This window comes from Aquarana catesbeiana, linkage group LG04 (assembly GCF_042186555.1).
Source record: "Aquarana catesbeiana isolate 2022-GZ linkage group LG04, ASM4218655v1, whole genome shotgun sequence".
NCBI lineage: Eukaryota > Metazoa > Chordata > Amphibia > Anura > Ranidae > Aquarana > Aquarana catesbeiana.
In genome coordinates, this window is record NC_133327.1 from 21,120,624 (window position 1) to 21,147,375 (window position 26,752).

Sequence of the window (26,752 nt, forward strand, 5' to 3'; positions counted from 1 at the left end):
TGTCATCTCGCAACCTCAGACTTCGTGCTCCCTCACTGAAGTTCGCAGGATTAACCCAGTGGCTTACGCGTTGGACCTTCCTCCTAGTATGCGCATCTATAATGTGTTTCATGTCTCCTTATTGAAACAGTTGGCCTGCAACCGCTTTACTACCTCGGTTCCATGCCCTCACCCTATACAGGTTGAGAACCATGAGGAGTATGAGGTACAATCCATTGTTGACTCCCAAAGGTTCCGTGGGCGCATAGACGTTTCCATAGACGTTTTCCCTTCAGGCCTGGTGGTCCTCCGAGAGGGAAGGGTTGTTGAGGAGGGGGTACTGTCAGGGCTGGCTCAGCCCTTCCTTCTCTGAGCTGGCCGCTCAGCTGTCGGCTAATTGCCAGCTCTCTTTTCTCTCCACAGTTAACCAGCTGTTGTGGATCTGCTTGTCAGTCCCACCTACTTAAAGACATCCAGCTCACTTCTTTCCTGCCTTCCCCTTGGTCACATCATAAGAAACCATCTCCTGCATTCCTGTTTAAAGACTGGCTTGCTGACATCCCTTCTGGCTCCTTGTCCTGCTTGCTGTTCCTCCACTTGGATCCCTGACTTCTGGCCTGGCTGATTACCCGATCTGGTTACTGAACTCTGGCTTGGCTGACTACCCGATCTGGTTACTGGAATCTGGCTATGCTTTGACTATGCTTACTCTGTTTACCTTTTTATTTTTATTAATAAACAAGTGTGATTTAACTGTACTTCTGTCTCGGTCTGGTTCATGGTTTCTGACAGAGAGTGGTAGAAGCAGAGTGGAGCCTGAATCAAGAAGTTTTCTTAATGATCTCAAAACTTGGGGGCAATCCCAAGTAGACCTGTTTGCCAGCCAACAGAACTCAAAGGCTCAGGAATTCTTTTCTCTTCACCGAGAAGACCAGGCCATAGGCATAGATGCTCTTGCACATCCATGGCATTACCAACTGTGCTATGCCTTCCCCCCCCTTCCCTCTGATACCAATGGTCTTAAGGAAATTCAGAGAAGAACCAACATGATCCTGGTCTCTCCCTTTTGGCCAAAAAGACCTTGGTTCGCAACACTACTAAATTTGGCCACAGAACCTCCGTGGAGGCTGCCGCTAAGGAAGGACCTTCTAACACAGGGCTCTGTGATTCATCCGGAAGCAGACCGGTTACAGCTAACTGCTTGGCTTCTGAGGCAGATCTCCTAAAATCCAAGGGTTCATCCGATTAAACTAGTAAAGACCCTACTTTCCAGGAGAAAGGAGGTAACTCAGGCCATATATCTGAAGGTCTGGAAGAAATTTAATTCCTATTGTACCTCCTAAAAGCTTTCAGGCAAAAAGCTTGTATCAGTCCTTGAATTTCTCCATGATGGAATGGAAAAGGAACTGGCAGCCAGCACCCTAAAAATCCAGGTGGCGACTCTTTCAGTTTATTTTGAAAAGACTCTATCCCGAGAAGTTTTTAATTTTGAGAACCTTCAGGGCACTAGCACGAAATAGGCCAGTGGCCCTCAAATTTTCCCAGCTGGGACTTATCTATTGTTTTACAGGGTCTCCCGGGGGCTCCGTTTGAACCCTTACAGGAAGCATCCTTAAAAAATTTAGTTCTGAAAACAATCTTCTTAGTGGCCATTACCTCGGCAAGAAGAGTCAGTGAGCTTCAGGCCCTGGCAGTCACGGAACCTTTTCTTAAAGTTTTTCCAGACAGAGTGGTTCTTTGGACAGACCCAGTTTTCCTGCCCAAAGTTTCTTCGAATTTTCATCGCTCACAGGAAAAAGTTTTGCCCACTTTCTCCTCAGCTCCTGCCAATACAGGAGAAGAAGTTTTCCACACTTTGATTATAAGGAGATGCCTGCTTCACTTTTTATCAATCACTAAGGAATTTAGAAAATCAAACGCCCTCTTTGTGATTTTCTCAGGCTCACGTAAAGGGGAGAAAGCTTCTAAGAGCACACTGGGCAGATAGCTTAGATGGGCAATTGCGGAGGCCTAGGAAGCTAAAGAGAAATACCCACCTCAGGTATTGCTGCTCATTCCACAAGATCAACGGCAGTTTCCTGGGCCGAGAGGGCCGGTGTTACGCCTGATCAAATCTGCAAGGCTGCTACTTGGTCCAACTACTCAACATTTCTCCGACATTATAGGTTGGACTTACTGTCCACCACAGATCAAGCCTTCATCAGGAAGGTACTGCAGGCAGTAGTCTCACCCTAGGGTAAGTTTCTCGGTTATCCTCTCCAAGGTTGTCCTGAAAGGCGATTGGAGAAAGGCCTAGTTAGACTTACTGGTGATGGTATTTCTAAGAGCCTTTCAGGACAACTGCTATTTCCCTCCCTTTGTATCTTAGAAGTGGTTTAAGTATCTGTCGTGGTTGTTTGTGGTTTTCTGTGCTTTGTTTTCCAGTATGTCAGAGACCACAATAACTGAGGCCATGGTGGAAGAGAAGGGATTTAAAGGCTGCATGTGTTTCCTGGAAAATGGGCAGAGCTGCGCTCTCTCCAAGGTTGTCCTGAAAAGCTCTTAGAAATACCGTCACCGGTAAGTCTAACTAGGCCTTTTGTTGCCAGCAGTTTAGACATTAAAGGCTGTGTGTTAAGTTATTTTGAGGGGACAGCAAATTTACCCTGTTATACAAGCTGTACACTCACTACTTTACATTGTAGCAAAGTGTCATTTCTTCAGTGTTTTCACATAAAAAAAAAATATAATAAAATATTTACAAACATGTGAGGGGTGTACTCACTTCTGTGAGACGGGGTTGTCGGTAGACATTCGCGGGGGGTGGCTGGTTTCGGTCTTCCACACTGTGATGTGCAGGGACACTGTGATATAAAGGGGATTGCACTGTAAAAGGGGCACTGCAATGATTACAGTGCCCCTTTACAGTGCAGTTCCCTTTATATTACAGTGTCCCAGTCCTATTGTGGCCATACAATGCTAGTACTGTCTGTCTCCTATTGTGCCCACACTGCCCAGTGACACTGACCTGCGGCGGCCATAGCCTTTGTTAACCCTGTCCAGGTCGCGGCCTCCACTTACCTCCCGCTGTGAGGCCTGATCAACAGGCCACGGAGCGGGCGGCCCTGGCCCACTGGGCAAATGCCTGGTCTGCCCTATGGCCAATCCAGGCCTGCTTGTGTTAGTAAACAATGCAGAGGTTTGTAGGAAGGGAACGATCCATCAGTTTCCTATTCCCGCAAAGCAGGTTTTGAGAAACTGAGAGATCTAGTAGTAAAAGCCACACACTTTACACACATTACACATAGATAAGCACATATTTAACCCCTTGATTGGCCTAGATGTTAACCCCTTCCCAGACGGTGTAATTAGTACAGTGCCAGTGTATAGTATGATCACTGTATTAATGTCACTGGTGATGTCGGTGGCAGTTAGTTCCCCCCAGCGCCAGTTAGTGTCAGATTGACCACCGCAGTATCGCAGTCCCGTTATAGTGGTGATCATCAGCGATTAGTAGTATTAAAAAACATTAAAATTCCAATATATTTATCATAATTTGTAGGCGCTATAACTTTCATGCAAACCAATCAAGCTTATTTGAATTCTTTTTTTATATCAAAAACATGTAACAGAATGCATTTTGGACAAAATTTATGAAGAAATTTGATTTTGTTTATTTTTTTATTGGAAATGTTTTAGAACAGAAGGTTTTGTTTTTTATTTTTTTTTTTAAATGTTCTCTTTTTTTCTTTTTATAATACAAAAAATAAAAAACCCAGTGGAAATAAAATACCACCAAACGAAAGCTCTATTTGTGTGAAATAAATTATATACTGTATATATTTCGCTTGGGTACAGCATTGCATGATCACACAATCACAGTTAAAGTAACAGTGTCGTAAAGCAAAAAATGGCCTGGTGGTGAAGGGGAAAAATCTTCCAGAGTGGGTAAGCAGCAAGTAAACATGTCCCTGAAATTGATGTGTTGAAAGCATTTTGTTGTGTATGGAGCAGTGTAGCCACAGACCAGTCAGGGTGCTCGTGCTGACCCATGTCCATAGCCAAAAGCACCTACAATGGGCACAAAAGCATCAAAACTGGACCACAGAGTAATGGAAGAAGGTGGCCTGTTCTGGTGAATCACATCATGTGGTTGGTCTGGTGCATATGTGTTGGTTACCTAAGGAAAGATGACACCAGGATGCAGTATGGGAAGGAGGCAGTGTGATGCTTTGAGCAATGTTCTTCTAGGAAACCTTGGTCCTGGCACGCATGTGGATGTTACTTGACATGTACTACCTACCTAAACATTGTTATTGTATTGTTTAGATAAAAGTGCAGCGCTAGGGCAAAAAGTGCAATTCATGCAAATCACACAACGCATGTGATGTGCATACATCCAAAAATGGTATAATAAAGTGCAATAATTGATACAGTATGAAATGAAAAAAATCATAACATATGTGCAATGTAGTATCACAAGTAGGGATGAGCTTCGTGTTCGAGTCGAGTGCATGTTCGACTCGAACATTGTGTGTTCGGCTGTTTGTGGAATTACGAACGTTATGGGCTGTTCACTCCAAATTCGAGTGGTGCGTCACGGCCCATAATTCACTGTGGCATCGCAGTGCATTGCTGGCTGATGATTGGCCAAGCATGCACTATGATCCGCATGCTTGGCCAATCACAGTGCCGTGTGCACAGAGAGCCGTAATTGGCCAAAGCCAGGGAGGCTTTGGCCAATTATGGCTCAGGGGGTTTAGTACACGCCCCACACTATATAAGGCCGCCTGCGTGGCAGGCCTTGTGTAGTGTGTTGCAGCGGAGAGAGATAGATAGACAGAGAGACAGTGTCATTTGATTTAAGTTAGACAGAGTAGGCAGGTCGAGTCAGTTAGCTGCACTTACAGTGTATTGTGTGTGTATATATATATATATATATATATATATATATATATATATATATATATATGCATCCCAGGTGTTTTGTGTGTGTGTGTGTATACACTGTATTCAGTTTAGCTAGATCCGTTCCTGTTAGTCTCTTCCTAATATACTGACAGGCAGGTAGGTGTTTTTACAGTATTTCCAATTAGTGTACTGTGTACCCTGCACAGTTGCACCTACAGTATAGCTACCTGAAGACAGGTGCTTGTGTGCTTCTTCTGATCCTATTAATAGCACAGGCAGGCTCTTGAAGTATTTCCAGTTAGTGTACTGTGTACCCTGCACAGTTGCACCTACAGTATGGCTACCTGAAGCCAAGTGCTTGTGTGCTTCTTCTGATCCTATTAATAGCACAGGCAGGCTCTTGAAGTATTTACAGTTAGTGTACTGTGTAACCCTGCACAGTTGCACCTACAGTATAGCTACCTGAAGCCAAGTGCTTGTGTGCTTCTTCTGATCCTATTAATAGCACAGGCAGGCTCTTGAAGTATTTCCAGTTAGTGTACTGTGTACCCTGCACAGTTGCACCTACAGTATAGCTACCTGAAGCCAAGTGCTTGTGTGCTTCTTCTGATCCTATTAATACATCCCAGTTTTGTGCAGCTACATCTCACTGCAAGCCATTAGTATGTCTGGAAGGCCAAAAAGGAGAGGCAGACAGTCACAAGCCAATAAAAGAGGACAAGCAGGCTCTGTGTCTAGAGGCAACAGTGCTGGCCGTGGACATGGTGCATCCTCAGCACGTGGCCGTGGGACACGCTTGGCCTTTTTTTTCGGCAGCTGGCCGTGTTGAGCCGCAACATGCGGAAGACATGGTCAGGTGGATGGCCAAGCCATCCTCATCCTCCTCATCCTCTCTCACCCAGGCTCAGGGGACTTTGTCTGGCAAAGCAGCTGCCAACGCTGCCTCTTCCCTCGGCTCAATGGCATCAGTCACTCCTTCTCTAGCCTCACCATGTCCTCCTGAGGAGTCCCACCGAACTGTTTGACCACAGTGTTGGGTACATGCTCCAGGATGATGCCCAGCGTTTTGAAGGCTCCGATGATGGTACTCAGCTAGAGGAAGGCAGTAACATGAGCCCAGACAGAGGGGGTGCCCAAGAAGGACAGCAATCTGGCAGTCATGTTCTCCCTGCTGCAGCATACTGCCAGGTTTGCTCCAGTGATGAGGAGGGAGGGGATGATGAGGTCACTGACTTCACGTGGGTGCCTGATAGGAGAGAGGAGGAGGAGGAGGAAGAGGAGGAGGCACATCACCAATGAGGCAGGATGCCCTCCAGGAGCCAGCTTAAGGGCAGCACACTGACTGCATCACACCGCAGAGCTCTGCATGTGCAGGACGCTGCTGTCTTTGCGTGTTATAACAAAAGTTTTTTGGTGTGGGCCTTTTTTGAGATGAGTGCATCAGATCGCACTGCTGCTATTTGCAACATATGTCTCAAGCATATCTCGAACGGCCAAAACATCTCCCGCTTGGGCACCACATGCTTGACCAGACATACGTTGACCTGCCATGCAGTTCGTTGGCAAGCGTACCTAAAAGACCCACACCAAAGAACAAAGAGGACCTCTCCTTGCTCCTCATCAGCTGGGATCTCCAACCCCACTATACCTTCAGTCCTCTCTGAGACCTGCACTGGGAGGAATGAAGGTGAAGAATTAGGTGTGTCACAGCCAAGTACTTGTGGGCAATCTACTATTGGTACACCGATGGCAGATTGTACCAGGCAAATTTCCCTGCCCCAGCTGCTGCACCGCAAAAACAAGTTGGCTCCCAGCCATTCACTTGCCCAGCGGTTGAATGCTAGCTTGGCAAAATTGCTAGCACTTTAACTGCTACCTTTTCAGTTGGTAGACTCTGCCCCTTCCGTGAGTTTGTGGAATGTGCGGTTCCACAGTGGCAGGTTCCAAAATACCACTTTTTCTCACAGAAGGTGATTCTGGTTCTCTACCGGCATGTGGAAGGCAATGTCTTGACCTCGCTGGACAGGGCGGTCAGCAGTAAGGTGCATATTACTGCTGACTCATGGTACAGCAGGCATGGACAGGGATGTTATCTAAGTTTCACGGCGCATTGGGTGACTCTGCTGGCAGCTGGGAAGGATGCAGGCCAAGGTGCAGTAGTGTTGGAGGTTGTTCCGCCACCACGCCTCCAAAATGCTACTACTGGTGATTCTGACACACCTCTCTCCTCCACCCCCTCCTCTTCTTCCTTCTCCATGGCCTCTTCCTGTGCTTTGTCCTCGGAACCAGTGGTGCTCCGTAGGTGTTCAAGGGGCTACGCAAGTACGCAGGCCAAAAGATGCCATGCGGTGCTTGAGCTGGTGGGGGACAGGAGCCACACTGGGGCAGAGATTCTGTCAGCTCTGCAGGAGCAGGTTCAGAGGTGGTTGACGCCACGCCAGCTTAAGCCAGGAATGGTGGTTTGCGACAATGGCACCAACCTCCTCTCCGCCCTCCGACAGGGACAGCTGACCCATGTGCCCTGTTTGGCTCACGTCCTTAACTTGGTGGTGCAGCGATTCTTGGGCAGGTACCCAGGCTTACAGGATGTCCTGAGGCAGGCCAAGAAAGTCTATGTGCATTTCCGCCGGTCGTATAATGCCAGTGGTCGGCTGGCTGACCTTCAAAAGGAATTTAACCTGCCCAAGAACCGCCTAATCTGTGACATGCCCACCAGGTGGAACTCAACATTGGCCATGCTGCAGCAGCTGCACACGCAGCAGAGGGCCATCAATGAGTACCTTTGCGACTATGGCACCAGGAAAGGGTCAGGGGAGCTTGTTTTTTTTTTCCCCACGCCAGTGGGCCATGATCAGAGATGCATGCACTGTCCTGTCACCATTTGAGGAGGCCACGAGGATAGTAAGCAGTGACAGTGCATGCATCAGTGACACTGTCCCCCTTGTCCACCTTTTGGAGCACACGCTGCGTGGAATAATGGACAGGGCACTTGAGGCAGAACAGAGGCAGGAAGAGGAGGACTTCCTTAGCTCTCAAGGCCCCCTTTATCCAGACAGTGTTCCTGCATGCCCGCCGATCACACAGGAAGAGGAGGAGGAGGAGGAGGAGGATTGTGTCAGCATGGAGGTGGAGCCTGGCACTCAGCATCCGCAGCAGTCTTTAAGGGATCATTTACAGTCCCAAGAAACCCATGGACTTGTACGTGGCTGGGAGGAGGTGGCTGCGGATCTAGTCGTCCTTAGTGACCCAGAGGACTCTGGACCGAATGCCTCAGCAAACCTACACTGCATGGCCTCCCTGATCCTGCAAAGCCTGCGGAAGGATCCTCGTATTCGTGGTATCAAGGAGAGGGATCATTACTGGCTGGCAACCCTCCTTGATCCACGTTACAAGGGTAAGGTTGAGGACCTTATCTTGCCGTCGCAGAGGAAGCAGAGGATGAAACATCTTCGGGAGGCCTTGCAGAAAGGTCTGTGCAATGCGTTCCCGGAAACTGGGAGGTTACAAACTCCTGTTCCTGGACAACGTGTTGCTGAGGCTTCGGTCGGTCAAAGAAGGAGCAGTGGAGAAGGTGGCCGTCTGATAAATGCGTTCAGACAATTCTTTAGTCCGCAGCCCCAAGGTATGATCGATTCCAGCAACCATCGCCAGTGTCTGTTTTACATGGTGCAGGAATACCTAGGGGCAAGATCTGACTTGGACACCTTTCCCATCGAAAATCCTCTGGGTTACTGGGTCTTGAGGATGGATCACAGGCTACTGGCCTGTCCTGCATCCAGCCTTCTTTCGGAACTCACATTCAGTGCTGCTGGAGGCTTTGTAACGGATCACAGGGTGCGCCTGTCCACTGACTCGGTCGATCGACTGACCTTCATAAAAATGAATCAGTCTTGGATCACCACCAGATACCAAGCACCTGATGCTGATGTAACTGAATAATTTTTTTTTAAATGTCAGATTCCTTCAAGACTCCCTATGCTGATGCTGAGTGACTATCCTCTTCCTCCTCAATGATCATGCTGATAGCTTGTAAGAATATTTTTGGTTCTGGGCGCTGCCACCAGTGGCTAATGCCCAATTTTTCTGCCCCTGTTTAACAGGGGCGCGTAATTACAATTTTTGATGCAATACTTTGCAGCAGGGCTCGTTCCTGCGCTTCAACTAGAGTACTTGTGAGGAGTTGCAGTGTTATGGCACCAGTCCCTAAGGCCCAATTTTTCTGTCCCTGTTCAACAGGGACATGTAATTACAATTCTTGATCTAATATTTCACAGCAGGGCCCTGTGAGGGCTTACAGTGTTGTGGCAACACCTACACCTAAGGCCCCAATTTCTGCAGAGTATATAAGGCAGGCCCCTACTTTCAAACATCCAACTTAGAAACGACTCCTACTTGCAAACGGAAGGAGACAACAGGAAGTGAGATGAAATCTACCCCTAGGAAGGGAAATTCTCTCCTATAAGAGTTAATATGGGAAAAATGTTTCTCCTTTCCACTGATGCTTTATCACCAAACCATGTTTCACTAAAAACCCCACATTTTCTAAAAACATTTGTCATTGGGACAGAAAGTGAGGTTAAATCTTCTGAAGAGGAGCACAGACAGCAAAACAAATGTCACAGGGGTGATAACCCTTCCCTATGTTTTCCAAAAAGCTTAAAATAGATTTTTTGGCTGGAGCTAAACACTTTAAAAATGTACCAGTTCAAAATTCCAAACAGATTCTACTTAACAACAGACCTACAGTCCCTGTCTTGTTTGCACCGCCTGTATACTGCTGTTCAGAGGGCCTGGGGCCCCACGCCATTCCTTTTTTAATTTGGGTGCGGGGTTCCCCTTAATATCCATACAAGACCCAAAGTGCCTGGTAATGGACCTGGGGGGGGGGGGTACCCATGCCGTTTGTCTCACTGATTTTCATCCATATTACCGGGACCCGACATTACATGCCATAAGCAGTTTTAAATGACTTTTATTCCTTTAAAAATGTCATTTTGTGCAGGGACTGTTCTAAGCACGGGAAACACGTGCCACTTTACAGGCATACTATAGACACCCCCCAGGTACGATATTTAAAGGAATATTTCACTTTTTTTTTTTTTACTTTAAGCATCATTAAAATCACTGCTCCCGAAAAAAAGTCTGTTTTTTTTTTTTTTGCATTTATACATGTCCTCTGCGGCAGGACCCGGGTCCCCAAACCCTTTTTAGGACAATACCATGCAAATTAGCCTTTAAATTTAGCACTTTTGATTTTGAACGTTTGAGTCCCATAGACTTCAATTGGGTTCTAGCGTTCGTGCGAAGTTTCGGTCTGTTCGCAGGTTTTGGTGCGAACCGAACTGGGGGGTGTTCGGCTCATCCCTAATCACAAGTGCAAACAAAAAGTAAAAGAAAAGTTCACATGTAGCTGATTTTCATCAGGAGTCCCATGAAGAGGGGGTGTGTTGAAAATGATGATCAAATGCTTGGCAGCGTGATACCCATCACCACAAATAAAATTAAAGCTTACCAGAAAGCCAGCCAACCCCCCCCCCCCTATCCAGGGAGGTCACAAAGCGCTTTGTTGAATCTGTGATCCACAGAAAAGATGTCCTGACGTGTCTCCCCAGTAGCCTCAGAAAATACACACCAGGAACTTCACAGCTGATCAGGGCATGGTGTTTTAGAAAAGCCTCAGAGCCGGAGTATATAGAGCAGTGTTTCTCAACTCCAGTCCTCAAGGTGCCCCAACAGGTCATGTTTTCAGGCTTTCCATTATTTTGCACAGGTGAATGGATCAGTTTCATCTGAGGGAAATCCTGAAAGCACGACCTATTGGGGCACCTTGAGGACTGGAGTTGAGAAACACTGATATAGAGAGACAAAAAAACTCCACATAGTATAATACTGTCTCCTATTTGCAGTTAAATTGCAGCAGTCCATATAAACCGAACAGCAAAAGTTCAAGCTGAGAGCATGTCTCAATCCAAATAATCCAAACACTTCCTTAAAACTTCTTTATGTGTACATGTCCGTCCCCTACTGTGCATATGCATACTTACCAACTGTCCCGAATTTCCCGGGATTTAGACCCTTTTCCTGGATTTAGCCATTCCGGGAAATGTCCTGGGAAATTCTTATTTTCCCGATTTGTTTTTTTTGGGGTTTTTTTTTTTTCCCGCCGCCGCTAGAGGTCCGTGGCAGACGGAGACAATGTCTCCACCGGCCGCCATTTTCCTGAAAACCAAAACAAACAATTACTGTTTAGTAATGGCCGGGCGGCTGCCAATAGGATTTGAGCTGTGGCACCACCCACCTCCCGCCCCGCTGCCATCTGCCTGTGACCTGATGTGGGAAGGGGCGGGGGTGGGCGGCGCCGCAGCTCAATTGCTATTGACAGCCACCCGGCTATTTTGTCCCATTCTGTTTAGTAATGGCGGTGGATAGAGTCTCCACTGTTGGGAGTGCCTGATGTAAGGAAAGGGGGGGCTCCATTGGGGGATGCCTGGTGTAAGGGAGGACTCTGCTGGCAATGCCTGATGTAAGGGGGACTCCACTGGCAATGTCTGATGTAAAGGAGGACTCCACTGGCAATGTCTGATGTAAGGGGGACTCCGCTGGCAATGCCTGATGTAAGGGGGGACTCCGCTGGCGATGCCTGATGTAAGGGGGGACTCCGCTGGCAATGCCTGATATTAAGGGGGGACTCCGCTGGCAATGTCTGATGTAAGGGGGGACTCCGCTGGCAATGGCTGATGTAAGGGGGGACTCTGCTGGCAATGCCTGATGTACGGGGGAACTTTGCTGGCAATGCCTGATGTAGGGGGGGGACTCTGATGGCAATGCCTGTTGTAAGGGGGGACTCTGCTGGCAATGCCTGATGTAAGGGGGGACTCTGCTGGGGACACCTGATGGCATCTGGTGGCAGGCAACATGGCAGGTGACACACTCAGGGCTTCCACTGATTCTGCATTATGGTGAGTTAAATAATTTCATTCTATATTACAATGTAATAATATAAATAATGCACTTCAATCATCCTGACACCATAACAACCTTGGTGCTGGAATGATTGAAGCGCTAACACCAGGTGTTTGGAGTATCTTTATCTGCTGATTGTTAAACTTTCTGGAATACACATATTTCTATTGTGGTGTAGGATCTGGGCCTGCTGTCCCTCCATCCCTCTTTCTTTCTCTCTCTCTTTCTCTTTCTTTCTTTCTTTCTTTCTTTCTTTCTTTCTTTCTTTCTTTCTTTCTTTCTTTCTTTCTTTCTTTCTTTCTTTCTTTCTTTCTCCATCCCTCATACCACACCCCTTCCGAGCCACGCCCATTTAAGACAAGCGCATTTTTCTGTTACAGTATGCGCCACCTACAAAAGAATGTCACACGACCTAATTATAGCAAGGCTCTGCCTACATGCAGAAGAGTGTCCCGAATTTTTTTTTGCAGTGTTGGCAACTATGCATATGGGATCGCTGTCCTGATTTTAAGGATTTGGATTGAGACATGCTCTCAGCTTGAACTCTGCTATCCTGTGTATATATGCACTGCTGCTAATAGACTGCAAAGAGGAGACAATATTATACTACATGGAGACTTTTTGTCTCTCTATATACTCCGGCTCTGAGGCTTTTCTAAAACACCATGCCCTGATCAGCTGTGAAGTTCCTGGTGTGTATCTTCTGAGACTTGGGAGAGACGTCAAGACATCTTTTCTGTGGATCATAGATCCAACAAAGCGCTTTGTGACCTCCCTGAATAAGGGGGGTCGCTGGCTTTCTAGTAAGCTTTCATTTTATTTGTGGTGATGGGGATCACGCTGCCAAGCATTTGATTATCGTTTTCAATACACCCCTTCTTCATGGGACTTCTCCTGGTGAAAATCAGCTGCATATGAACTTTTCTTTTTCCTTTTGTTTGCATTTGTGATACTACATCGCACATATGTTATGATTTATTTCATTTCAAACTGTATCGATTATTGCATTTTATTATACAATTTTTGGATGTATGCACATCACTTGTGTTGTGTGATTCACATGAATTACACTTTTTGCCCTAGCGCTGCACTTTTATTTAAACATTTTTCTTTGTGCCTGATATATAGATTATAGTGCTCAGCTGCTGGCTATTTTATGTACTAAGCGTGGATATCTCTTTACAATTGTTGTATTGTAAGTATACTCCTTCATGGAAATGGTAATTCCTGATAGCAGTGGCTTCTTTCAGCAGGATAATGCAAGTTTGAGGTGTTGACTTGGCCTCTAAATTCTCCAGATCTCAATTCAGTTGAGCAGGATGCATCTGGAAAAACGAGTCCGATCCATGGAGGCCCCACCTCGCAACTTACAGGACTAAAACAGTCTGCTGGTCTAGTGGCATCCATGTCTTAATGGGTCAGGGCTGTTTTGGTGGCAAAAGGTAGACCTACTTAATATTATGTGTGCGGTCATAAAGATATTATGCAAGTATATATACCACGCTGTGGTAGAAAATGTGGTACAGAGTAACACAGCAGCAGCACACCATGTGATGCTTTCCACAGTATGCAAACATATAAAAACAGTGCCGTGCTATTGTATACATAAAAGAATTAAAAACAAATAAACATTGACATCTAAATAAGGCTAACAAAATCCAAAAAGGGGAGAAGATTCAAGAAAGAGTCCCACAATAATCCCACAGATCCACTTCCACTGGTGATCACTAAGTGTTTCGAGAAAGTGAAGAGCCAAATCCCCACTGAAACAACACCACTGTGTGGCAGCATGCAAAGCTTACCAGATGAAACTGACCACCTGTTACAGATAGGTCAAAAACAGCATGGGAAGATGGGTTCAAAAGTTCCCTGTAATATGGTGAGTCCTCCCTGGCCTCTGTAAACAAGAAATCTCTCATAGTGAACTCCGTTTAAAAAGAAATCTGGCTTTATTGGTAAAGCATTAAACTCACATTTTGTAGAACAAGAAAGCGCTTTCACAAAATCAGTCCGATGGATATATAAAAAAGGCTTCCCGAACACTTCCAGTCAGAACGTGGTGACGTCACAGCTGGCTCCGCCTGATTCGTTTCGTCGTGACAGACATCATCTGGGGCACAGAATGCCACTCTGCAAGTCAACCTAATATAGGAAGCGGGGAAACCAAGCCTTGTTTTCGATTCTCTCACACTCCACCTGACGGAAACTGCGAAATAATATACAATATTACTGATATCTCGTTACACCGCTGGAGAATTACCCTCTATAAAGAAAAATTTAAATAGCGAAAATGAATTGAATTAAAAAGTGAAAGTGAATTGGGACACGTGTCTTCCATAAGTAAAAAATGTGACATAGTGTGCGGAAACCTAATGGTGATGGAGGAATCCACCCTTAGCTAAAAAACGTATCTACATCCAATTATGTACACTGTAAAACAAAATTATAACAAGGTTCCCATATCGGGACACCAGATATGCATAAAGTGAATAAGTGCATATGGTCAGGGATCAATAATTCCTCATATTATTGTGTATGTGCATTCACAATTATTTGCCTGTATAATAATTATTGTATGGTTTATTTTCTATTTAACAAAAAAATGTGTATATATCCCTACTAATATTATCTGAATATATTAAAACAAATCTCAAACGTGTATAAGAGCGGTATCACCACAAAGGGCAATTCAAAATACCTAAGAAAACCCAAAGCAAATTGGAATTGGGGAATGTACCTTTTATCATCCTAAACATAAAAGTAAAATTGAAACCACCCTTTTGAACAAAGTAGCAGACCTAAAAGTTTTCATACCAGGAGTTTGAGAAGATCAAGTTACATCTTAATCGTGGCAACTTGTAAATGGACATAACATCAAAATAAATCACAAATAAAGTACCATGCACGAGTGTCGACGGGGAGATCTCACGCATTGTTGATAAAGGAATTGATATCCCAATCGACATTCATGCCATGCGGAGTATAAGATTTCAAACTAAAAATCCACCTAGTTTCGAGCCTAGATATTTCCCTGACAGTGTTAGATTATCTCCCATTTGGAGGGGAATTATCTATGGCTAGAAAGGTGGTACCTGGCAAATCTTTACCATGTACCCTTTTAAAGTGCAGAGAAACACTGTTTTTTTGAATGAACCTCTAATGTTTCCCACATGTTCACCTACCCGGATACTGAAGCTTAATTGAAGGAGGTATACCACATTTACAGAGAAACAGGTGATGAAGTGGTAATAAAGGTATGGCTGATCGGTGTGACTATGTATATACTGTACGTATATTTTTATATATATAACTAGAACTAAGGATTAAACTGAATATTTATTAAAGGGGAGTTCCGGCCGGGAAAAAAATTTAAAAGTCAGCAGCTACAAACACTGTAGCTGCTGACTTTAAATAAGCACACTTACCTGTCCTGGGTGCCCGCGATGTTGGCTGCCCGAGGCCGACCCGTCCCTCGGCTCTCGGGTCCCGGCGCCGCCATCCTAACTAAGGGAAACAGGCAGTGGAGCCTTACGGCTTCACTGCCCGTTTCCTACTGCGCATGCACGAGTCGCACAGCGCCTTGTGAATGGGACGTGATGTGTTGTGGGACACGCACAGTTTCCATAACACACCGTGCCCCATTCCCCAGAAGACAACACGGGGAGGAGAAGACAGAACATCACCGCGGCGTAGGAAGAGGCAGATTAGGAAGACTGCCTAGCAACAGCCATTTCAGGTGAGTTAAATTTTTTTTTTTTCCTCCAATTTTTTAGGGATTTTTTGGTGCAATTTTTAATTTTTTTTTGTGGTGGACCTCCACTTTAATGCAGAAGTGCAACAGCCATCTTTAAGAAGACACATTTTCAATGCAAGTCTAAGGAGTATCTCCAGTGCAGGGAGTAGCCATCTTGGCTGGGTCTAATTTATTCCTGGAGGTGATTGCCTGATGCAACAGGCAAGGGAAGTGGGTTGGCAGGCTGGTTAGGAAAGGGGAGAGAACTGTCTGGCAGCAAGTAGGTGTGTGAGGAAAAGACAGGGCTGCTGCTCCTGGCTGAACAGAACCCTACCATTTCTGACAACAGTCTGGAGAACCAAAGAGACTACTCTGTGAGGAAGTGAGGTTTGATTTGGGTGGGCGGTGAGATCAGACTTTACTGGAGAGAACTCCTACCACTTGCGAAGAAGGAAAGGAGGGACTATCTCAGCAGCATTAAAAGAGGGACATCACAGCAACACCTATTGCTGTCTGATGACTTGAACTGAAGCAGAGCAAGTATCCAGAGACCCAGAGGAGGGTGTCCAGCATCTGGTAAGAGGCTAACATTGTACAAGATCATCTGTCTGCTCTCTGTGGGTGGACTTTAAAACCGAGCAGACGCATATATGAGTCCCTAGGTAGACAGGAACTTTCAGATCATGTGACTGCCAATCACAGCGGTCACATGATCGGAATGCCCACATCCACCTCCCAGCATTTAGATCCTGTTAGGGGGGATGGGAGGTGGTGGTGAGAGCCCCAACTTTGCCGGCCAAATCAGTCACCGGCCAGTGGGATAAAACTGGGAGTGTCATAACAAGTTAGGACTGTTTTTATATACTGTTTCTAGGTAAATGTATTTCATCCGTTAATTACTGTTATGCCCCGTACACATGATCGGACTTTCCGACAACAAAACCGTGATTTTTGTTCAAAGGCTGTTGGCTCCAACTTGTCTTGCACACACACGGTCACACAAATGTTGGCCAACAATTACGAACGTAGTGACGTAGAAGACATACGTGATATCTCCATTACAAATGCTAGTTTTACAAGACCGAGCGCTTCCGGCTCGTACTTGATTCTGAGCATGCGTGAACTTTTGTGCGACAGACTTGTGTACACATGATCGGAAAGTCTGACAACAAAGTTTTGTTGGTGGAAAATTTGAGAACCTGTTAGCCAACATTTGTTGGCAAAAAGTCAGACAACAAATGTTCGATGGAGCATACACACGGTCGGACTTTCCACCAACAAGCTCACATCCAATATTTGTTGTCAGAAAATCCGATCGCATGTACAGCAGGGCATTAGGCTCCATGCACACTGGGCTTAAAAAAACATCTGTTCTCTTGGCAGTAAAAAACGCTCATATAGAACATTTTTTGTACAAAGTTTAGATGAGTTTAGGAGAGTTTTACGTTTTTTTCTGCTAGTTAGCTCCAATCAGAAATGCGAACCAGAAGAGGTTTTTTTTTCTGCCTCTGAATGTTGAGCTCAAAATATGTCTCTTAACGTCCTGATGTACATGGACACATAGGATAACATTGAGCTGCTTTTACAGGCAGAACTCCTGTAGAAGCAATGTTTCTTTAAGCCAGTGTGCATGGAGCCTTAGAATATTGCAGGTGTCAAGTCATATCTCTCAGAGTAACATTAATGTCTTATTGATTGTATAAGCACACTTGTTAATCTTCTCTGCTCTTAGGTTATGCTTGGCCTAATAAATTATTTGAAATACCGGTTGACACAGGTTGTGTCAGTATGTGCTAGGTGTGTCTTGGAATAGTGCTACATATTTCCAGTAGTATCTGCCTAACTGATAGGCTGCAGTCCTTGAAATGTGGTTGGTCTAAGGGCTGGTTCACACTGCTGCGTGGTGCGAGATCGCATGTGATTCGCACTGCAGTGCAAAGCACATGCAATGTCCGTGCGATGTATGATTGTCCGTGCAGATGGCTGAATTTGCTTTGCATTCGGACCAAACTCGCACAGGACTCTTTTTTCGACCGCAGCAGAATCAGATCGACCCATGCGATCTGATTCCTGTCTGAATTTGCAGATCACACTGTGATTAGCGAACTGATTTGGGGATGTCATTAACTTTTAAATGACACTCGCAGCAGTTCACGTAGGGCAGTGCGAACTGCCGCCGGGAGACATGCGATGCGGGAACCTGCAGTGGATTCGCAAGGTTCCTGCATTGCAGCAGTGTCAACCGGTCCTGAAGTGTGTAGGAGTGACTTTAAGCCAATAAGGAGAGCAAGGTTGTAGATGCGTTCTTGTTCTATCTGCAAACCTTGTGTGTGTTGTAAGTGCAATGCTTGTTACTTACTTTCCTTTTGGCAAAAAAACTGTACATCATTTTCACAGAACCTTCAGCAGCTGGGCTCTTTCATTGGGCACTGCCAACAGCTTATATTTCCTTGGGCTTAATTCAGTATATTTCTGTAAGTGTATGTCATCCAAATTAAAGAAGACGTAATGATAAATATTGCTTTCAAGTTTTCCCCACAGGCAAATCCAATTCAACATATGTCGCAAAAGTTACTGGAACATACAAATTCTTAATTGCCTGCACAGCTTTCTTTCATCTCAATGAATTTTTTAAAAGATATCTGACAGAAAGGACAAGGCAGAGAATATCAGGCTGAAATTATTCTGTATATGCAGGATTGGTCTTTTGTGTATAATGCTTGGGACACAAAATGACCCACGAAGAGTTGATTGCTCAAAGCAACCCTGTCACTTTAATACAATCCCAAAACCCACCCATCCCATGTTAGGCACCCTCCAGTTCATTTACCCTTGCTGCTGCTCTCCTGCTACATAGAAACCCACTATTGGTTTTTAAAAGTCCCTATAGCTCCAGGTATAGGGAAGTGTGTAACATGCCATCTTCCTATATTGCATCACTTCAGGTCTAAGTAACTAATCACCAGGGCCAAGCTATTTAACATAGGCATAGGAGGTGTACCATAAAATGTGCAATTGTCAGCAATACTAGTTTATTTGCTGGTGGCTTTGCGGAGCGGCAGCAAGCCCTGAGCAGAGAAAAAGTAGGTAAGGCACTAGATGGCAGGGACTTGACACAAATCCTTTGGACAGAAAGTGAAATCCCCAAACTGATATTCAAAATAACTTTAGAACCTCCCAGAAGTTCTGAGCCTTTCTAATGTTTATGTGGCTATCTATGGAGAGTTCACCTCAATTCCTCTTTTTTGTCAGATGTCCATAATATACGGTAGATTAGGACTGAACTCTTCTCAACAGGGATCAAGCAGCAGTAGAAACTTCATAGAGGTTCTAAACCCTAATTAGTATTAGTATGTTTTGTTTAAAAAAAGAGACGTGTAGAAGAGGAGATATTACATGCCTTGTGCAATATCCCCAACAGTTGGATGAGGTTCAAATTAAATTATTACCTGATATATCTTCTGCCACCTTTGAGAAAAGACACAAAATGAAAGAATTCACCTTGGTTCTCTCAGCTGCCAGAATCCGCTACAGATAGGGGTTTACATTTACTGTTTGTACCCCACAACGGGACGACCTATTCAGGCACCACTTTTGCTGAGGGGAAGCAACTCTGGTCATGTTGGGCCTCCCCAATCTGGATACACTCCCTAGGTAACCATCAACCCCTCGCCCAACTCCTAATTCTGCTGCCCCATTTACTTGGTTACTCTGAGAAGTGTCAATATTATGCATTTTAAGCCTTCAACATCTCCATATACCTTTTTTTTTTATACTAAGCCTCTCTATACCAACTGGATTTGGTATGGAAGCTTTACAGTGTACTGGACTAATTTGTAGGTGTACACCTATTGTTGCGTCTGATGGGCGGCTACCCTCTGTCTCGTGTAACTTTTGTTGATGTTGTAGTTACATTGCAGTTTTGCAGCAATTTGTGGCTCTAATATGCTTGACCAGCTGGTGGTTACAGTATATATCATACTTCAGCTGCTTATATTTTGCCCATGATATCTAACTGGCACACTTACACACTTGGATCTGTATATTGTCTCACCTCCTAAAATTCCTACCTAATCTCTATTGGAGGCACACACCTCCTACTGTTATTGCTTGCTCCAGTTTTATTGTTCTCCCTTTCTTTGTTTTATTTAACCAATTATAGGGATTATGATTTTCTTTCATAACACCTGAGGGTTTAATTCCCCCCCATAAAATTAAGGAAGCGTTTTGTCTTTATAAAAAATGTTGGGGCGGATTTAATATTCCTCCAGGAGACACATTTTTCTTCAACAAACCACCCTAGCTTTTTTGATAAATTATACAGACAACACAATTTGCCTACTTTTGGATGCAAGTCTTTTAGGGTTTCCATTTTTATCAAAAACTCTTTGTTGTTTGATGTGAAATATGTATATAAGTACTCAGATATTAGGTTTATCATCAATCAGGCCTTTATACAAGGCCGAACACTAACGATAGACAATGTTTACACCCCAAATGAGTCACAAGCTTCTTTTTTTTTAAATGTTTTTTCAGATCTTACATAAATATTATACTGCAATTAATGCTGAATATGACTTGGGAAGGGTACCCGTGATTTCTGAACTTTGCATATTGCTCACTAATAACTTTTTAAGGAAAGAATTATGGGAGCTTGCAATTGTTGATTTCTTTTTGGTACATGCTGCCGGGTTGTCACCTTTATACATTCTTCAATATTTCATGAGTTACTCACCTGGGACAAGCATGTATCAGGTATCAGGACATCCAAAATACTTTTATGCATTAAAGATCGGTTACTCACTTTGTAGTCACATAAGGATAAAGAGTACAGCTCCAGAAATGCACCTTCAAAACACAGCAGCCATGGTATGTCTTCTACAGCTATACTTACAGGTTTCCTATTAAAAAAACTTGTGAACTAGCTATACTTTTTTAGACAGCTGATTTTTCATTTTAACTGGCTTCTTGATTCTGCCGATAATAATGACATTTATGCTAACAAAGCACTCTTAGAGAACTGCAGAATACTGACAAGTTCTCTCTAGCCCTTCACATATCTACAGTATATATTTCACAAAGCATTGTTAGAACCAACTATAGCCATACTATAGGATTTTTTTTAACCTTTCCAAATAATGTTTCCAGCAGTGCCAAGTGGTTCTTGCCTATGTCTGCATTCTTGCATCAGTATTCCAATAATTATGTTTTTTTTTTCTCCAAAATAACCCCAACATAAGCTAGTTTCATTGCAAATATTTCCAAAGTAGATGAATAACATTTCTGTTGTAGTACATTGTCGATTTCTTGGCCAGATTATCAATGATTAGTAACTTCTTATTTTAAAATGTTGCAGATTCAAGCTGTCATGTATATTTCAAGCTAATAAATAAAAGATAATTTTGTTGGTATCGGTAGTTCAGATATGTTCCTGTCTTAGTTTTTAAGACATTGTGTAAATCTTAGCAACCGCACTTTGTTCATGCACAATGCATTGTATTTTCTAAAACATTGCTTCAGCCTCATACAATAGATGCAATATAGACAGAACAGTTTTCCCATGAGACAAAAGGAAATTTAGCCTCTAGCTATGTGTTGTATGCTTTCATTTCTAGACCCTATAATATCTGGAGTGCGATTGGTTGCTAAAAACAACAATTTTACTAGCTTTTGTGCCACCATTATAAACAAGGTCCTCTGTTTTATTTACATTCCTCCTCTTGTGCAGTTGTAGATATGTTCGTATATCTTTGCAAGAAAAAATATTTGGGACTTTAAATGAGGCACATATAGTGTGCCTCCATCCCTGTTTGTATAAGAAGGGGAGAAGGTTTGAGACTTTGATTGAGGTGTATAACCAACAGTTGGTATGTAACATAAACATGGTGTAGAGTGATATACAAAAATATATTATTATTAATAAAGATAAGTGTTTTATTGAGTGGTCTCATCAGCAAAATATAAGAATATTGCATCATGGTTGCAGCAATTCAGATGGTCAAATACAGAATCTCACAAAAATGAGTACACCCTTCACATTTTTGTAAATATTTTATTATATTTTTTCATGTGAAAACACTGAAGAAATTACATTTTGCTACAATGTAAAGTAGTGAGTGTACAGCTGGTATAACAGTGTAATTGCTGTCCCCTCAAAATAACTCGAAACACAGCCATTAATGTCTAAACTGCTGGCAACAAAAGTGAGTACAGCCCTCAATGAAAATGTCCAAATTGGGCTCAACGTGTCAATATTTTCTGTGGCCACCATTATTTTCCAGCACTGCCTTAACCCTCTTGGGTATGGAGTTCACCAGAGCTTAACAGGTTGCCGCTGGAGTCCTCTTCTACTCCTCCATAATGACATCATGGAGCTGGTGGATGTTAGAGACCTTGCACTCCTCCACCTTCCATTTGAGGATGCCCCACAGATGCTCAATAGGGTTTAGGTCTGGAGACATGCTTGGCCAGTCAATTACCTTCAACCCTCAGCTTCTTTAGCAAGGCAGTGGTCATCTTAGAGGTGTGTTTGGGGTCGTTATCATGTTGGAATACTGCCCTGTGGCCCAGTCTTCAAAGGGAGGGGATCATGCTCTGCTTCAGTATGTCACATTACATATTGACATTAATGGTTCCCTCAATGAACTGTAGCTCCCCAGTGCCAGCAGCACTCATGCAGCACTCATGCAGCCCCAGACCATGACACTCCCACCACCATGCTTGACTGTAGGCAAGACACACTTGTCTTTGTACTCACCTGGTTGCCCCCACTCAAGCTTGACACCATCTGAACCAAATTTATTTATCTTGGTCTCATTAGACCACAGGACATGGTTCCAGTAATCCATGTCCTTAGTCTGCTTATCCTCAGCAAACTGTTTGCAGGCTTTCTTGTGCATCATCTTTAGAAGAGGCTTCCTTCTGGTGCAACAGCCATGCAGATCAATTTGATGCAGTGTTCGGCGTATGGTCTGAGCACTGACAGGCTGACCCTCCACCCTTTACCCTGCAGCAATGCTGGCAGCACTCATATGTCTATTTCCCAAAGACAAACTCTGGATATGATGGTGATCTTGGCCACCGTGCTGCAGCTCAGTTTCAGGTCTTGGCAATCTTCTTAGAGCCTAGGCCATCTTTATGTAGAGCAACAATTCTTTTTTTCAGATCCTCAGAGAGTTCTTTGCCATGAGGTGCCATGTTGAACTTCCAGTGACCAGTAGGAGAGAGTAAGAGCGATAACATCAAATTTAACACACCTGCTCCCCATTCACACCTGAGACCTTGTAACACTAACGAGTCACATGACACTGGGGAGGGAAAATTACTAATTGGGCCCAATTTGGAGATTTTCACTTAAGGGTGTACTCACTTTTGTTGCCAGCGATTTAGACATTAATGGCTGTGTGTTGAGTTATTTTGAGGGGACAGAAAATTTACACTGTTGTACAAGCTGTACACTCACTACTTTACATTGTAGCAAAGTGTCATTTCTTCAGTGTTGTTACATGAAAAGATAAAATAAAATATTTACAAAAAATGTGAGGAGTGTACTCACTTTTGTGAGATACTGTATATGCATAAAATATACAATTAAGCCATAACGCACTGACATGGGAATATAGAATTTTGAGCTGATTGCATGAAAGATCACATTGGTATTGTAATATAAGATATAAACATCTAAACACATGATTAAAAACAGAAAAAAAATGCATCCTATAATGCTTGACGCATTTCGTGGACTTCGCTCCAATTCCTCAGGAACAGGTGCAATCTGCATATCTGCATAAAATATATAAACATCGATATAGTTGGATAGTTGACAAAAAGTATGTTAGAGAAAACAAATTAGGGTATTACCCTTCACATGGTTTACCTACAAGTCAGCTCACAATATTGACACGCGGTGCTGAGGACCAAGGGCTGTCTGGGACGTCTATACTGGGAACTGTGGGAGTGATACCCATACACATCAGATGGAAGTGTGAGGACTGCAGAACAAGTGCAAAATCTCCATCGTGTGATCAATATTTAATAATGTACATAAATATATTGAAAGTATTTTAGTTGGGTAGTATATAGTCTGGCTGCTAGCTGAATCCCAAAACCAGGAAAGGAAAAGGTCAATAGGGCAGTGTGTTTTTATCTAAAAAAAATAGATGTGTGACTGTATAATAGAATAGAGAGTCCTGATGAATCCATTAGGGCATGTGCAATGAAAAAATATGTGTAAGAAGTATTTAATTCAAGTGCCAAAAGTGAAAAACTGGCCTAAACTACTCTAGGCTATGCTGGTTATTGAGCCCTAAGCTAAAACTAGCTATAGAATCCCAGACCAGAAGGAATAGAGTTAACTAAAACAAAAGGGGCTGCATACAAACTGTACTGCCATAAACAGGTTCACCTATTATTATACTGGAAGGTGACCACTACACACATTCGGTAGCACAGACCTAGCTGTCTGGCACTGTGTATGTGAGATAATAACAATAGGAAGGACAGAGATACATCTGTCACAATAATTTAGACACACGCTCAAGAAGGTATGGGCAGTTGCAGTTAAACTACTAGAACACAGAAATACTTGCCTAATAGTCTCTGCTATTCTGAGTGAAATACATTAGCTCCTGTGTATGTAAGATCATGTGCCTCAGTTCCTCTCTTTTGCTCTCCAGTTTCTCCTGGGGTTTCTGTCCCAGATACACAGAGACAGGAAGAGATGTACATAAATTAATCTCAGTGAACATTAAATTGATATTAAAGTCTTTCCACTTTTTTTTTTTAAACAAATATGTTATACTCACTTGCTCAGTGCAGTAGTTTTGCATAGAGCAGCCCTGATCCTCCTCTTCTCAGGTCCCTTGCCAGTGCTCCTGGCCCCTCCCTACTGCCAAGTCCTCCCAGAGCAAGCAGCTTGTAAATTCATACATAGAGCCGTGGCTCAGCCCTGCTCCCCTCTTCCTCCCCATTGGATCACTGGCTGTGACTGACAGCAGTGGGAGCCAATGGCCTCAGCCAATGAGGAGGGAGAGTCCCCAGAGAGCCGAGGCTCTCGTGCACAGCGCAGGAGGAAGATCAAGCTCAGGTAAGTTTTCGGGGGGGGGGGGGGGACGACCACTTTAAGCAGCACAGCCTCTTTCAGACAGTACAGACAGGTTTACTGCAGTTTGCTTTTTATACTTCATTTTATACTTGTAAAGGGATACCATGATGCAATTTTTCTATTTTTACAACACTGATTTTTATTTTTTTATTATTATTATATTTTCAGCATTTCAGAAAATTCCAAACATTATCTTGAAACATATACAATGCAATTTATCTTATCAGTTCCCGTCCTCTCCCTTTCAATAGCGAAATAGAGAGGGGGGGGGGGGCGGGAACCACACAAAAGGAAAAAGAAAGAGAGAGAAAAAAAAAGGGAAAGACTGATGCTGATTAAATAATTATTGCTGGCAAACCCCCCAACTTACCAATTTGAGTATATCATAAGGGTGTCTATCTACTTTTTATTCAGAACCTGAACATAATGGGTAACAAAAAAGGCCATGCACACTACAAATATCTGTGGCCATTTCAAGTGTGTGTGTGTGTGTGTGTATATGCACTGTATATATGTGTATATATATATATATATATATATATATATATATATATATATATATATATATATATATATATATATATATATATATATATATATATATATATATATATATATGTATGTGTGTATATATATATATATATATATGTGTGTAAATATATATATGTATGTATGTGTGTGTAAATATATATATGTGTGTGTATATGTATATATATATATATATATATATATATATATATATATATATATATATATATATATATATATATATATATACACACATTATATATAATATATGGGGCTGAGTAGAGGTTAACTCCAGCATTTGTGAAAACTCCCTGAATCTTGTATTATTGTATTCAGGGACTTGCTATATTGGAATATGTTTGTACACTGTGTTTTTGTGCATATGGCTGAAAAGAATTATTGAGGTGGGGTCATGCAGTAAGCTGAAAGTGCACGAGACCTCTTTTACCGCTCATTGTCCTTGGTATTAGATATGCTTGCATAGGGACACCCTATAACAAAATACAGCTAACCTCTAATCATCCTACTATTCAGGTGGTACACCAATAAATAAATAAATAATATAACAATTCAACTTTAGAATGACTGCACTTTTTTCACTGGCATCTGTGTAGTTACCTAGCAACCTTTGAAATTAGTGTATTTCGAAGCAAATGATATGACTCACATCTATCTCCACGCTTTGTGAAATATATTGTATAATAGATGCTATTTGTCTAGTTCCTGTTAAATTACTTATGACAGTGCTTAGAGTACTAGGTATTGTCCCTTAGATGAAAACAAATACATATTTTATTCATATTTTTCACTTCCACCATTTTTCCCCTCCAGACGTACAAGATATTTTAACAAACATTAAAGAGACAAATATCGCTTACATGTTATAGCAATTACAGACTAAGCAGTTTACAGTCATTACTAGCTAGTGCCAGCAGAACAGATGATCCGTTTACCTTAATACAACTAATGTAAGGTATTTTTGTATTATTATGCTCTACATTAACAACATTGTAGTAGTTACAGTAGAAGCTAAAAGCCATCACGGTCCTTTTATTACTGAGTTTTTGAAACATCATGACTATATCCTTGTCCATGGTGAATTGGTAATATGCTATTGGATATCTATTCCACATGGCATGACGTACTGTATAAAGCAGATGCCAAAACATGTATGCTGCAGTAAACACCTAGAGAGCATACAGAATTCCATTTTATGCTTTCACTGTTGACAATTAAGGCTAATTTGCAATATGGTCTTATCTTATCCATCTGCACGCTGCATTTGCTACAGGAAAAATTGGGTCATTATGGTCATGCTTTATGAAAAGTGATATCTTTCTTTCTGACAAATTCAATTAGACATCTGCACTAATGAAAGAGAAAATAATGATTTTAAGTTAACTAAACCTGCAAGGATTGCATTGGTACTTTTTATTCTAGCTCATTTTTAAATAACAGACGGAGTTTAACATCTGCATTGGAGAAAATGTCATAATACACCTTTTCACTCATTTTTATACAATACCCATTTCACAGAGGGAAAGAGGTCCCACTTG